This window comes from Lissotriton vulgaris, chromosome 3_1 (assembly GCF_964263255.1).
Source record: "Lissotriton vulgaris chromosome 3_1, aLisVul1.2, whole genome shotgun sequence".
Classification (NCBI taxonomy): Eukaryota; Metazoa; Chordata; class Amphibia; order Caudata; family Salamandridae; genus Lissotriton; species Lissotriton vulgaris.
Genome location: NC_141689.1, coordinates 1918841027 through 1918850520, shown reverse-complemented (window position 1 = coordinate 1918850520; position 9494 = coordinate 1918841027). Strand labels below are relative to the sequence as shown.

Sequence of the window (9494 nt, the reverse complement as noted above, 5' to 3'; positions counted from 1 at the left end):
CTCAACCACACCAACTTCAGAATCGGAGTGGGCCAGAACCTGGGAATCCACCACACGCCACAAAATAAGCCCCACACTCTCACAAACCAAGTTCTGGCTACTCCACAAAGCCTTCTGGACTCCTAAGAGGCTTTTCCTACACAACATCAGGAACGATGACACCTGCTGGAACCGCAGAGAAGAGGGGGGACCTTGAACACTTAATATTCAAATGCCCATGCGTCACCTCCTATTGGGACAGAATCTTTGATCTCATTTCCAAAGCCCTACATATCACGCTCCCAAGGGAATTCTCAACGCTCGTCCTGGGATTTGCCAAAGCCGCCACACTCAATGATAACGATAAAGCCCTACTCGACCTTCTGCTGACGGCAGCGGTTAAAATCATACTGAATAATTGGAAAGACACGAACAAGGCTTCTTTCCCCCATTGGCTTAACTGGATCACCAATTTATGAGGAGCCGACAACATAGCCCTCGCCTCTACCCCTTGGCGTCCCCCGCTCAGAAAACTCTGGTCCTCGCTAGATGACTACTTCGACCTACACAAACCACCTTGATTACGCGATGGAATCGCGACCCTCCTGTACACCCACCCATCTAATTAACATGCTGCTGTGTGGTAATGATATTACTATACGTCTCTGTACGCTTACCTTCATGTCAGTGACTAGATGCAACTCTCCTATGTATAATTTATGCATATTGTATAACTTATGTATAATTCATATGTACTCTCCATACGTCAATTTCTTTTATTTATTTTCTTTGTATACCCCTTACATGTATATTTTTCAAATGCTTTACTCTGTTAAAACATTTATACAGATGTATATCTCTTAAACTCCTAATAAAAAACTTCTGAACAGAAAAAAAGACGCCTACATTTAACAAATTATAAAGCAAGTATTCCATCTGTTGAACCACTCTTGGCAATACCAATAGCAATAAATCATTACTGTGTTGTATAAATTGCATTGCCCTGAGTAGATCTCATAAGCACCAAGAGGAATAATACATAGTGTACCTCTTTGGAGAAAAGGAGACATGGCAGGTGTCTCTCACTCTTCTTATCTGCATGAGTAACTTGTTGTAAAGGAGTGTTCTGAGCCAGATCCAGTAATATTTTATCTGCAGCGGGAGTATTGTACACACATAGAGATCTCCATCTTGGCTCCTAGAAAAAGTAGATCTACACAGTTTTTTCCAACAAAACAGCTATTTAATACGTGCTATATGTTCCTCAAACTTGTGTAAGAAAATTATGATAATTATGGTAATCACAACAGTCACAATATTAAACAAAAGGAACATTAGGAAAAACCGAGCATATCTCTTCATACATCTCTGCAGTCCATATTTCATTAGTCTAGTCTCTACCTAATATCTACATATCTACATATCTGTTCTGAGCCTCATGATTATTCTATTGTCTGAATGGGTATTTGGACTCCCTGAATATTTCAATGGGAAGCCTTGCAAGTACCCCTGAACCGCCAAGCATATTACGGGTTTCCTCTTCATCAGCAGTTCTCATGGCATGAAAATGCTGGCAGTGAGGTAACATAGGGGGCCTTACAGGGCCCCTGTTCCCTCAGGGGCTAGGGAAGCATGCAGGGGGGCACACGGTGTGCCCCACTGTCTATGCACCCACAGTCCCAGCACTGCATGGACTTCACAGTCCATGCTGTACTGGAACGCGCTGTTGCGCGCCCACGGTACTACCTTTCTAAGTCTCTCATATGAGCTTTTGAAAGGCACCGCCGTGGGCCTGCCACTGCAAGACCGCCCACCCGGATTATAACTTGTAATCCGGGGGGCAGTCAGCAGTCAGCTTTGGTGATGTGGGAGCGGGTCAGAGGCGTGTTGCCCCGCTCTCACACTACCAAAGTTGTAATCAGGCCCATTGACAGGTACAGATTGTTAGAGTACCTTTATTTCAGTAGAGTAGAGACGGTATATGATAAATATCAACTGAGGAGCAATGTTATTTAAGACCTTATTACAGATTTAGACACAGTCTTGTCTAGGAACACACACAGATGTCTGTCTATCCCAACACATGTCCAAGTTCTTTGTCACCTTCATCTTTTATCACCATGCAGCTATCAGGGTGTAGTAGCCACAGCAGGAGGTGTGTACTATAGCTCACTTTCCTGGTTTTCCATAATCTCCTTGATGAAATGATGCTTCACATAAACACACATTGTATTTCCAAACAATCCACGAGAATCTAACAAAAAAATAGATTTATTTTCGTTGCAAAATGTTCCCAATTTATAGGCTGTGTGCTTTATTTTGTTCACTGGGTGATTCCTATATTTATATAGGAATCAAAAAAGCCAGCACTCTTTAAACATACAAATAGTATGCAATGCACGCTGTTTAACCCCTTTGCTGCGGCGGCAATTCCGCCGCAGCGCTAAGGGGTGGGGGGGCCGCACGGCGCTCCCGTACTTGTGACAGAACCGCTCCGTCACGAGCCTAGGGTGCGCTGTGCTGATGATGGAGTGGTTCCGTCACGGCCCCGCCCGCTCAACAGAACGTCCAGCGCAGGCGCGGAATCCGTGCCGCGCAGGCGCGCCGAGCGGGCCGTGACGGAACCGCTCCGTCATCAGCACAGCGCGTCTGTGGCTGGTGCGGAGCGGTTCCGTCACCAGCAGGGGAGGGGTTAATTATAGACCTTGTAGCTAAACCTTCTGTGTCTACACAGGAATCTTACATTTTCAGGCAGTATGACCAATGGAACTGATTTTCTAGAGGAGACTTTGGAGATGACTCAATAGTAGGTATTTACTTAATTCTAGAGATTATTAATGTAAATCTGTACTTGCAATGTTTTTAACTGTAACAGTATTCTTATTGTAGGCCGCAGTGCATGTGCTTTCCGTACTTGAATAATGACACCGTATCTAAAATGCCTCAACACCTAATCAAAGAAAATATAATGTTTCTCACACACGAACAAGGGCAGTAATAGAGTGTATTTTTGGACTTCTGATGAATAGATTTCTCTTCTACATAAAAGTGGTGGTGCTTCTCAATATTTCCCTGTAGTGGATGCTTGTGCAGTGTTACACAACATTGTCGATGGAGAGCAGGCTAGCTACAGGATGCAAGCAAGGCCAGCCAAGAAAGTACCTTTGAAGGAGCAAAGCGTTGATGCTAAGGGCTCGATGTGTCAATCGTTTCCATTCAGTTGATTGCTGCGTCATGGTTGAGCTTTGCTGAAGTGAAGACAATGCACTGTCGTCGAGCCGCACAGAGCGTCGTTGTCAGGCTGTAGAACTGCTGCAGTCGAACAACCTCTGCGTCGGTATTGAAGGGCAGTGTCGGTTCCGATTGGTGCAGTGGTGATGAATGAATCATCAGTTTGAAGAAAGCAGCTTCAGAACCCACTTCTATGGCTCAAAACTTGGAGAGGGCGCCTCAGGCAAGGGCAGGACTCACAGACAGCAGAGTCCAGCAGCACCATAAAAATTGCTGGAGGTCTTTTGTGTCCCTGAGACTTCTGAGAACAGGAGGCAAGCCCTTGGAGATCATTTGAAGGGAAGTCAGAGTCCAGCTGTCCTTCCAGCAGAGGCAGGGAGCAGCATGCAGCATGCAGCAGGGAAACAAGCATAAAGGTAGTATTTCCCAAAAAGCAGTCCAGATGAGTCTTTTAAGCAGCACAGAAGTCCTGCCAGGGTTCAGTTCAAGATCTAGAAGTGTCTCATTTGGTAGGGCCAGAGCCCCACTTCTTCTACTTAAAAGTGCCTTTATTGTAGGGAGTGACTTCAGAGAAAGTCTCCAAAGTGCACAAGGACCCCTTTCAACCCAGTCCAGTCTGCCAGGCTAACCTTTGGGGCTAAATCAGTGCTTTGTGTGAGGAAAGGACACAGCCTATTCAGATGCGAGTGAGCCACCTCTACCCACTTCCTGCCCAGCAAGGCTATCAGAATGCAGATGAGTTCTCTGCCACACTCAGCCTTTCCTGTGTTTGTAGCTGTCTAGAAGGAATGTACAAAGTGTATCTGTCACCCGGCCCAGACGTGTGTTATAGACAGACTGTCAGGCACAAAGGGCAGTAAGTACAGTGACATTTTCACTTTCTAAAAGTGGCATTTCTAAAACAGTACTGTTAAATTCAACTTCACCAGTAAGAAGGATTTATCATTACCATTCCAAACCTGTCAAACATGAAAAAGCTATTCCTCTCTGATCAGCAAATAAGAGCTTAAAAGTATATTAAGGAATTTTCCATTCTGGCCTATGAAAGGGGTAGACCTCACAGTAGTGAAAAATGAGATTGGTTATTTGTCACCACTAGTACACAAAGGTACATGTCTTCGTTTTGCTTAGCACATTGCCCTTAGGGTTACTTAGAACCTAACTTCGGGGTGACGTATATGTAATAAAAGTGGAGTTTAAGGCTTAGCAAGCAGTTTTAAATGCCAAGTCAAAGTGGCAGTAAACTTCACTGCACTGCACACCGGCACTGCCATGCCATGCCTGAGATAGGTTTGAAAGGATACTTCTGTAGGTGGTACAATCGGTGCTGCAGCACACTAGTAGCATTTGAATTACAGGCCCTGTGTATATGGTATACCACTTTTCAAGGGACTTACCAGTACAACAAATATGCAAATCAGGAACACACTAATGTCATCATGTTTAGGGGAAAGAACATGCACCTTCGCACTGGCTATCAGTGGTAAAGTGTGCAGAGTCCTAATGCCAACAACAAGAGTTCGTCAAAAAGAGGAGGAGGAATGAAAAAGGTTTGGGGTTACCCCTCGGAGAGGGCTATTTTACAACTCTAACAATGTTATACACATAACTGCTGAAACATCAACAGGTCTTGGCTAATACCAGACCTGAAAAAAAGCCAATTGGTTGGCCATTGGCTGCTAGCCTCTTGTCTTTAACACTTTTTTGCAATGTTTTTGGACAACATTCTTACTAACAGACGGAAGGAGAGGCTTGCACAGACAGACAAAAAATGAGGTTTGCACAGGCAGAGAGACTTCCACAGACTGGTAGAGAGCTTGCACAGACATTCGTGCACAGCTAGACAGAGAAGCTTACACAGGCAGAGAAGATTGCACAGACAGACAGAAAGAGATACTAAGAAGACAGAAAATGCTTGCACAACCAGACAGACAAAGAGCCTTGCACAAACAGACAGACAGACAGACAGACACAGAGGCTTGCACAGATAAACAGACAAGAAGACAGACAGGTTTGCACAGACTGACAAACAAGCTTGCATAGACTGACAGATGGGCTTGCACAGACAGATAGAGAATCTTGCATAGACAGATAGATAGATAGAGCTGCAAAGATACATGGACAGACAGATAGATAAGACAATGTGAAAGTTTGGCAGAATTAAAATTTGTAATATAATATTTTAATGTCTATATAAGCAGGACATATCAAGGCAGCTATGGTAGGCAAAATACCACTTGATTATTTAAGAACAATAAAGGGGCACTTGGTAAGTAGTATAGTTGAAACCGATAGTCCAGCTAGACAAGGGCATTACTGGGCATCAATAATAGATTTTCTAGTTTGCGATTCTAGTTTTTACTTTCTAATGACTGAAGTGAAAATGCATTTCCCTGATGTTAGTGACCATGTTATTCTTCAAGTAACAATCAATTGTCAATTGCAGCACATTTTTAACTGGGCACTTAAGGTGGGAAACGGACAAATGGAACTAGGATTAAAGCTCGGCCAAATGCACTGGAATGCTTCTAATATAATTCTTTTCAATAAAAAATGTGTTCAAAATGTAGACCTTTGCAGGAGGATGAGATAATTCTTGCCTTTGAAAATTGGATATTTTATTCTGTAAAAGAAGTAAAAACAATAAGCCATCCAATCAAAAGGAAGGTAAAACCTTTAAGAGACTCTTTCGATGCCAAGTTATCTGCAAAAATACATCACAGCATATGGAAACAATTTCTGCAGTTTTGTACTTTTCGAAAAAGAGATCCAGCTTAGGAAGAAAAGGAGAAGATATCGGATGGTAGAAATATTTGACACAAATTGGCATGTTCTCCAGCAGACTGTCCTCAAGAAAAATCCAAACCAATTTGGAGAAATGTGCTTCAGAAAAAACTGCAGTTACCGTGTCATACTACCTAATTCCTGCAAAGGACTATGGGCCAGATGTAGATAAATGGCATTTACAGATTCGTAAATACCGAATTTTACCGATTCGGTATTTACAAATCGGTAAATGCTATGTAGGTATTTTTACAGATTAATTTACCGAATTTGTAGAATTCGGTAATTACCGAATCGGTATTTACAGATTCGGTAATTGCCATTGATTCCTATAATGGCAATTACCGAATCGGTAAATACCGATTCGGTAAAATTACTTCACTCTCAGTTTACCTTCCAGGAAGGTAGCCAAAATCAGGCACGAGATCCGACATACCTTGGCAAAACAGGGAACCTCCCTGCGTCAGATCGCTCGGTTGGTAGGCCTCTTTTCAGCATCGATCCAGGCGATCTTTCTGGGGCCGCTGCATTACCGGGCCCTGCAGCGCCTGAAGGCGCACCACCTGCGGAAGGGTCTCACTTATTCACAGGTGGTACCTCTGACGGAAGAAGTACACGAGGAGCTAGAATGGGGGCTTTCCCACATGGAGGCGTGGAACGGGAGAGCAATTTTCGGCTCAGCACCAGACTAGGTGATAGAGTCGGATGCCAGCCGGGTAGGCTGGGGTGCGCGATGTGGAGAGTTTTCCACCGGCGGCAGTTGGTCACCGCAAGAACAGCTGCTTCAAATCAACTGTCTGGATCTTCTGGCCAGATCCTTTGCGGTTCAGTGCTGGACCAAGGACCGGGTTCAGGCCTCAGTCCTGTTGAAGATGGACAATGTGTCGGCTGTGAGATACATAAACCACCTAGGAGGCACACGATCCAAAGTATTGGCGATCATGGCAAAACAGTTTTGGGAATTCTGCCTAGCGCACCAGATATCAGTGACGGCGGAATATCTCCCAGGAAAGGAGAATCTTGTGGCGGATTGGCACTCCCGTTACCTTCGGGACTCCAGCATTTGGAAGCTGGATCCGGAAATTTTTCATCATCTGCAAGAGAGGTGGGGGCCTTTCTCAGTCGACCTCTTTGCGTGCCGTCTCGATAGGCAGCTTCCCCGGTTCTTCAGTTGGAGGCCGGATCCCCTGGCGGCAGCGTGCGACGCGTTCAGTCAGGATTGGAACCAGGAGAGGGGATACGCTTTTCCCCCGTTTTCCATGATTACCAGGGTGACGGCCCAGGTTCACCAACAGTTGGCGTCTGTGGTACTGATAACCCCGTGTTGGAGGTCTCAAGTTTGGTTTCCAGTTCTTCTGGGACTTTCTTGGGATTTTCCAGTCCGACTCCTCCCAACTCCCCATTTTTTGTTGAGTCCGGAAGGGACTCCCCACCGCCTGGTGGAAGACGGCTCCCTGTAGATCATAGCATGGTGGATTACAGGCAACGTTGGCGACTGCCGGGTCTTTCGGGACACGTTGAACTCTTGCTGTCCCAGGCCTGGGCAGATAGCACATCTAAACGATATAAATCCGCATGGACGCGATGAGTATGCTGGTGTTTGCGACAGGAAGGGGATCCCGTGGTCGCAGATTTAACCCATGTTCTGAATTATTTGGCAGAATTAGCTCAGAAGGGTTTGGCGTTTATGTCGGTGAACGCTGTTCGTTCGGCAATTTCAGCGGACCACGCTCCAGTGGACGGGGCTCCCTTGGGAGAGCACCCTTTCGTTTGCAAACTCTTGAGGGGCATCAGTTTGTCGCTACCACCAGAACCCCGTTATTCGGTTCTTTGGGATGTGAACCTGGTTTTGAACCTATTGTTGTCGTGGCAGCCTAACCCTTTTCTTTCCAGGAAGTAATTGTCGGCTAAGTTAGCCGTGTTATTGTATTTGGTGTCTTGTCAGAGAGTATCCGATGTGCGTGCTCTAGATGTCATGGCCAGAGTTTTGTCCCCGGATGGGGTCACTTTTACGGTGAGTAGACGCACGAAATCGAACACACGCACAATTTCTTATCCTGCTTTCGGTGAATCTCCTAAACTTTTTGTGGTACAATGCTTAAAAGCCTATGAGGAAGCTACGAAGGAAGTTCGCCCCCCAGGCAAACGACAACTCCTTATAGCCCTCAAGAAGCCTTTCAAGGCGGTGTCTTCCCCCACTATAGCCCGTTGGGTGCGGTGGGTCATGCAAGAAGCTGGTATTGACACCAGGACATTTGGTGCACACTTCGCTCGGGGTGCGATGGCTTCCAAGGCGTTTAATCTCTGTGTACGTTTGGAGGATCTTATGAGGGCAGCGGATTGGTCTTCAGATTCGACCTTCAAGAGATTTTATTTTAAACCGCTGCTCAATATGGCCCAGGTTGTGGTCGATAAGCTTTGAAGCAGCATAATCCTCGCCTCCGGTCCTGACATAGAACAGAAATTTGCCTAGCCTACGAGAAGGTAAGTTTCAATTCTATTAAGGACGCGGAGGCGAGGATTATGCTCAATTCACTCTTCGCTTTATGTGTTTGCGTCCTTAATAGAATTGAAACTTACCTTCTCGTAGGCTAGGCAAATTTCTATTCTACCTTCCAAGCGTATTCCAACTACACATTCGTACTCGGACTCTCCCTGCGGTGGTCACCAAATGGAAGTTACCCTATAGCGGTTGACCGATGTTAGAATTGGGGGTCTGTAGTTGGCACAGGTAGGTACTTGTGACAAATAGGGACCCTCTCCTCTAGTCAGAGTAAGTGGGATAACACTCCTAAAATAACCCCTGCTCACCCTCTAGGCGGCGTGGCGCAACCAGTCAAGACGTATTTCAGAGGCGTAAGTTAAGCATTTGTGACCACATACAGTAACACAGTGACAACACTACAAATGGACACCACACAAGGTTTTATATAAAAAATAAGTATATTTTGTGTAGAGTTACCACAAGACAATAAACAACAAAAAGAATCCACAGTACTATTAGATTTCAAGAGTTCTGGTTAAAAATGCTTAAATCAAGGTTCTGTGCGAGTTGGTAGCCGAGACGGGCTACAGCGTTGTTGAGAATAACAGAGTCTAGCAAATCCAGCTAACCGCATCGGTACGGGCCCACTCAAATGTCGACAGACTCAGTCACAGAACCTTTTACTTGGGGCAGCCGGCACGGATGTGCGGGCCGGTTCCAGTGATTATTGCAGTGTAGAAACAGGACGCGTTGTCCCTCGATGCGGTGCAGTCAGCGGCCCGTTGACAGAGTCGGTGGATCCAAGGCTTGCATTGCAGGGCGAGACAGTGCTTCGATGCGGTGCTTGCAGCTTGCAATGCGGCAAACGAGCCGGAGTTCGGGAGCTGGCGTCGGTCAGTCCCGACAGCGGTGCGTGTAGGGCGGTGCGACGCAAAGTGTGTGAGGCGGTGCCCCTTTCCGGTGCGGTCACAGGACTCGAAGTCAGCAGCAGTGACCCCGTTGGTTAGACCAGTTC

General features: G+C 45.9%; 1 pseudogene; it reads left to right on the top strand.

The window, feature by feature from the left end:
• Positions 1-6328: 6328 nt before the first annotated feature.
• Positions 6329-7582, top strand: LOC147728617 (uncharacterized; annotated as a pseudogene).
• Positions 7583-9494: the final 1912 nt, after the last annotated feature.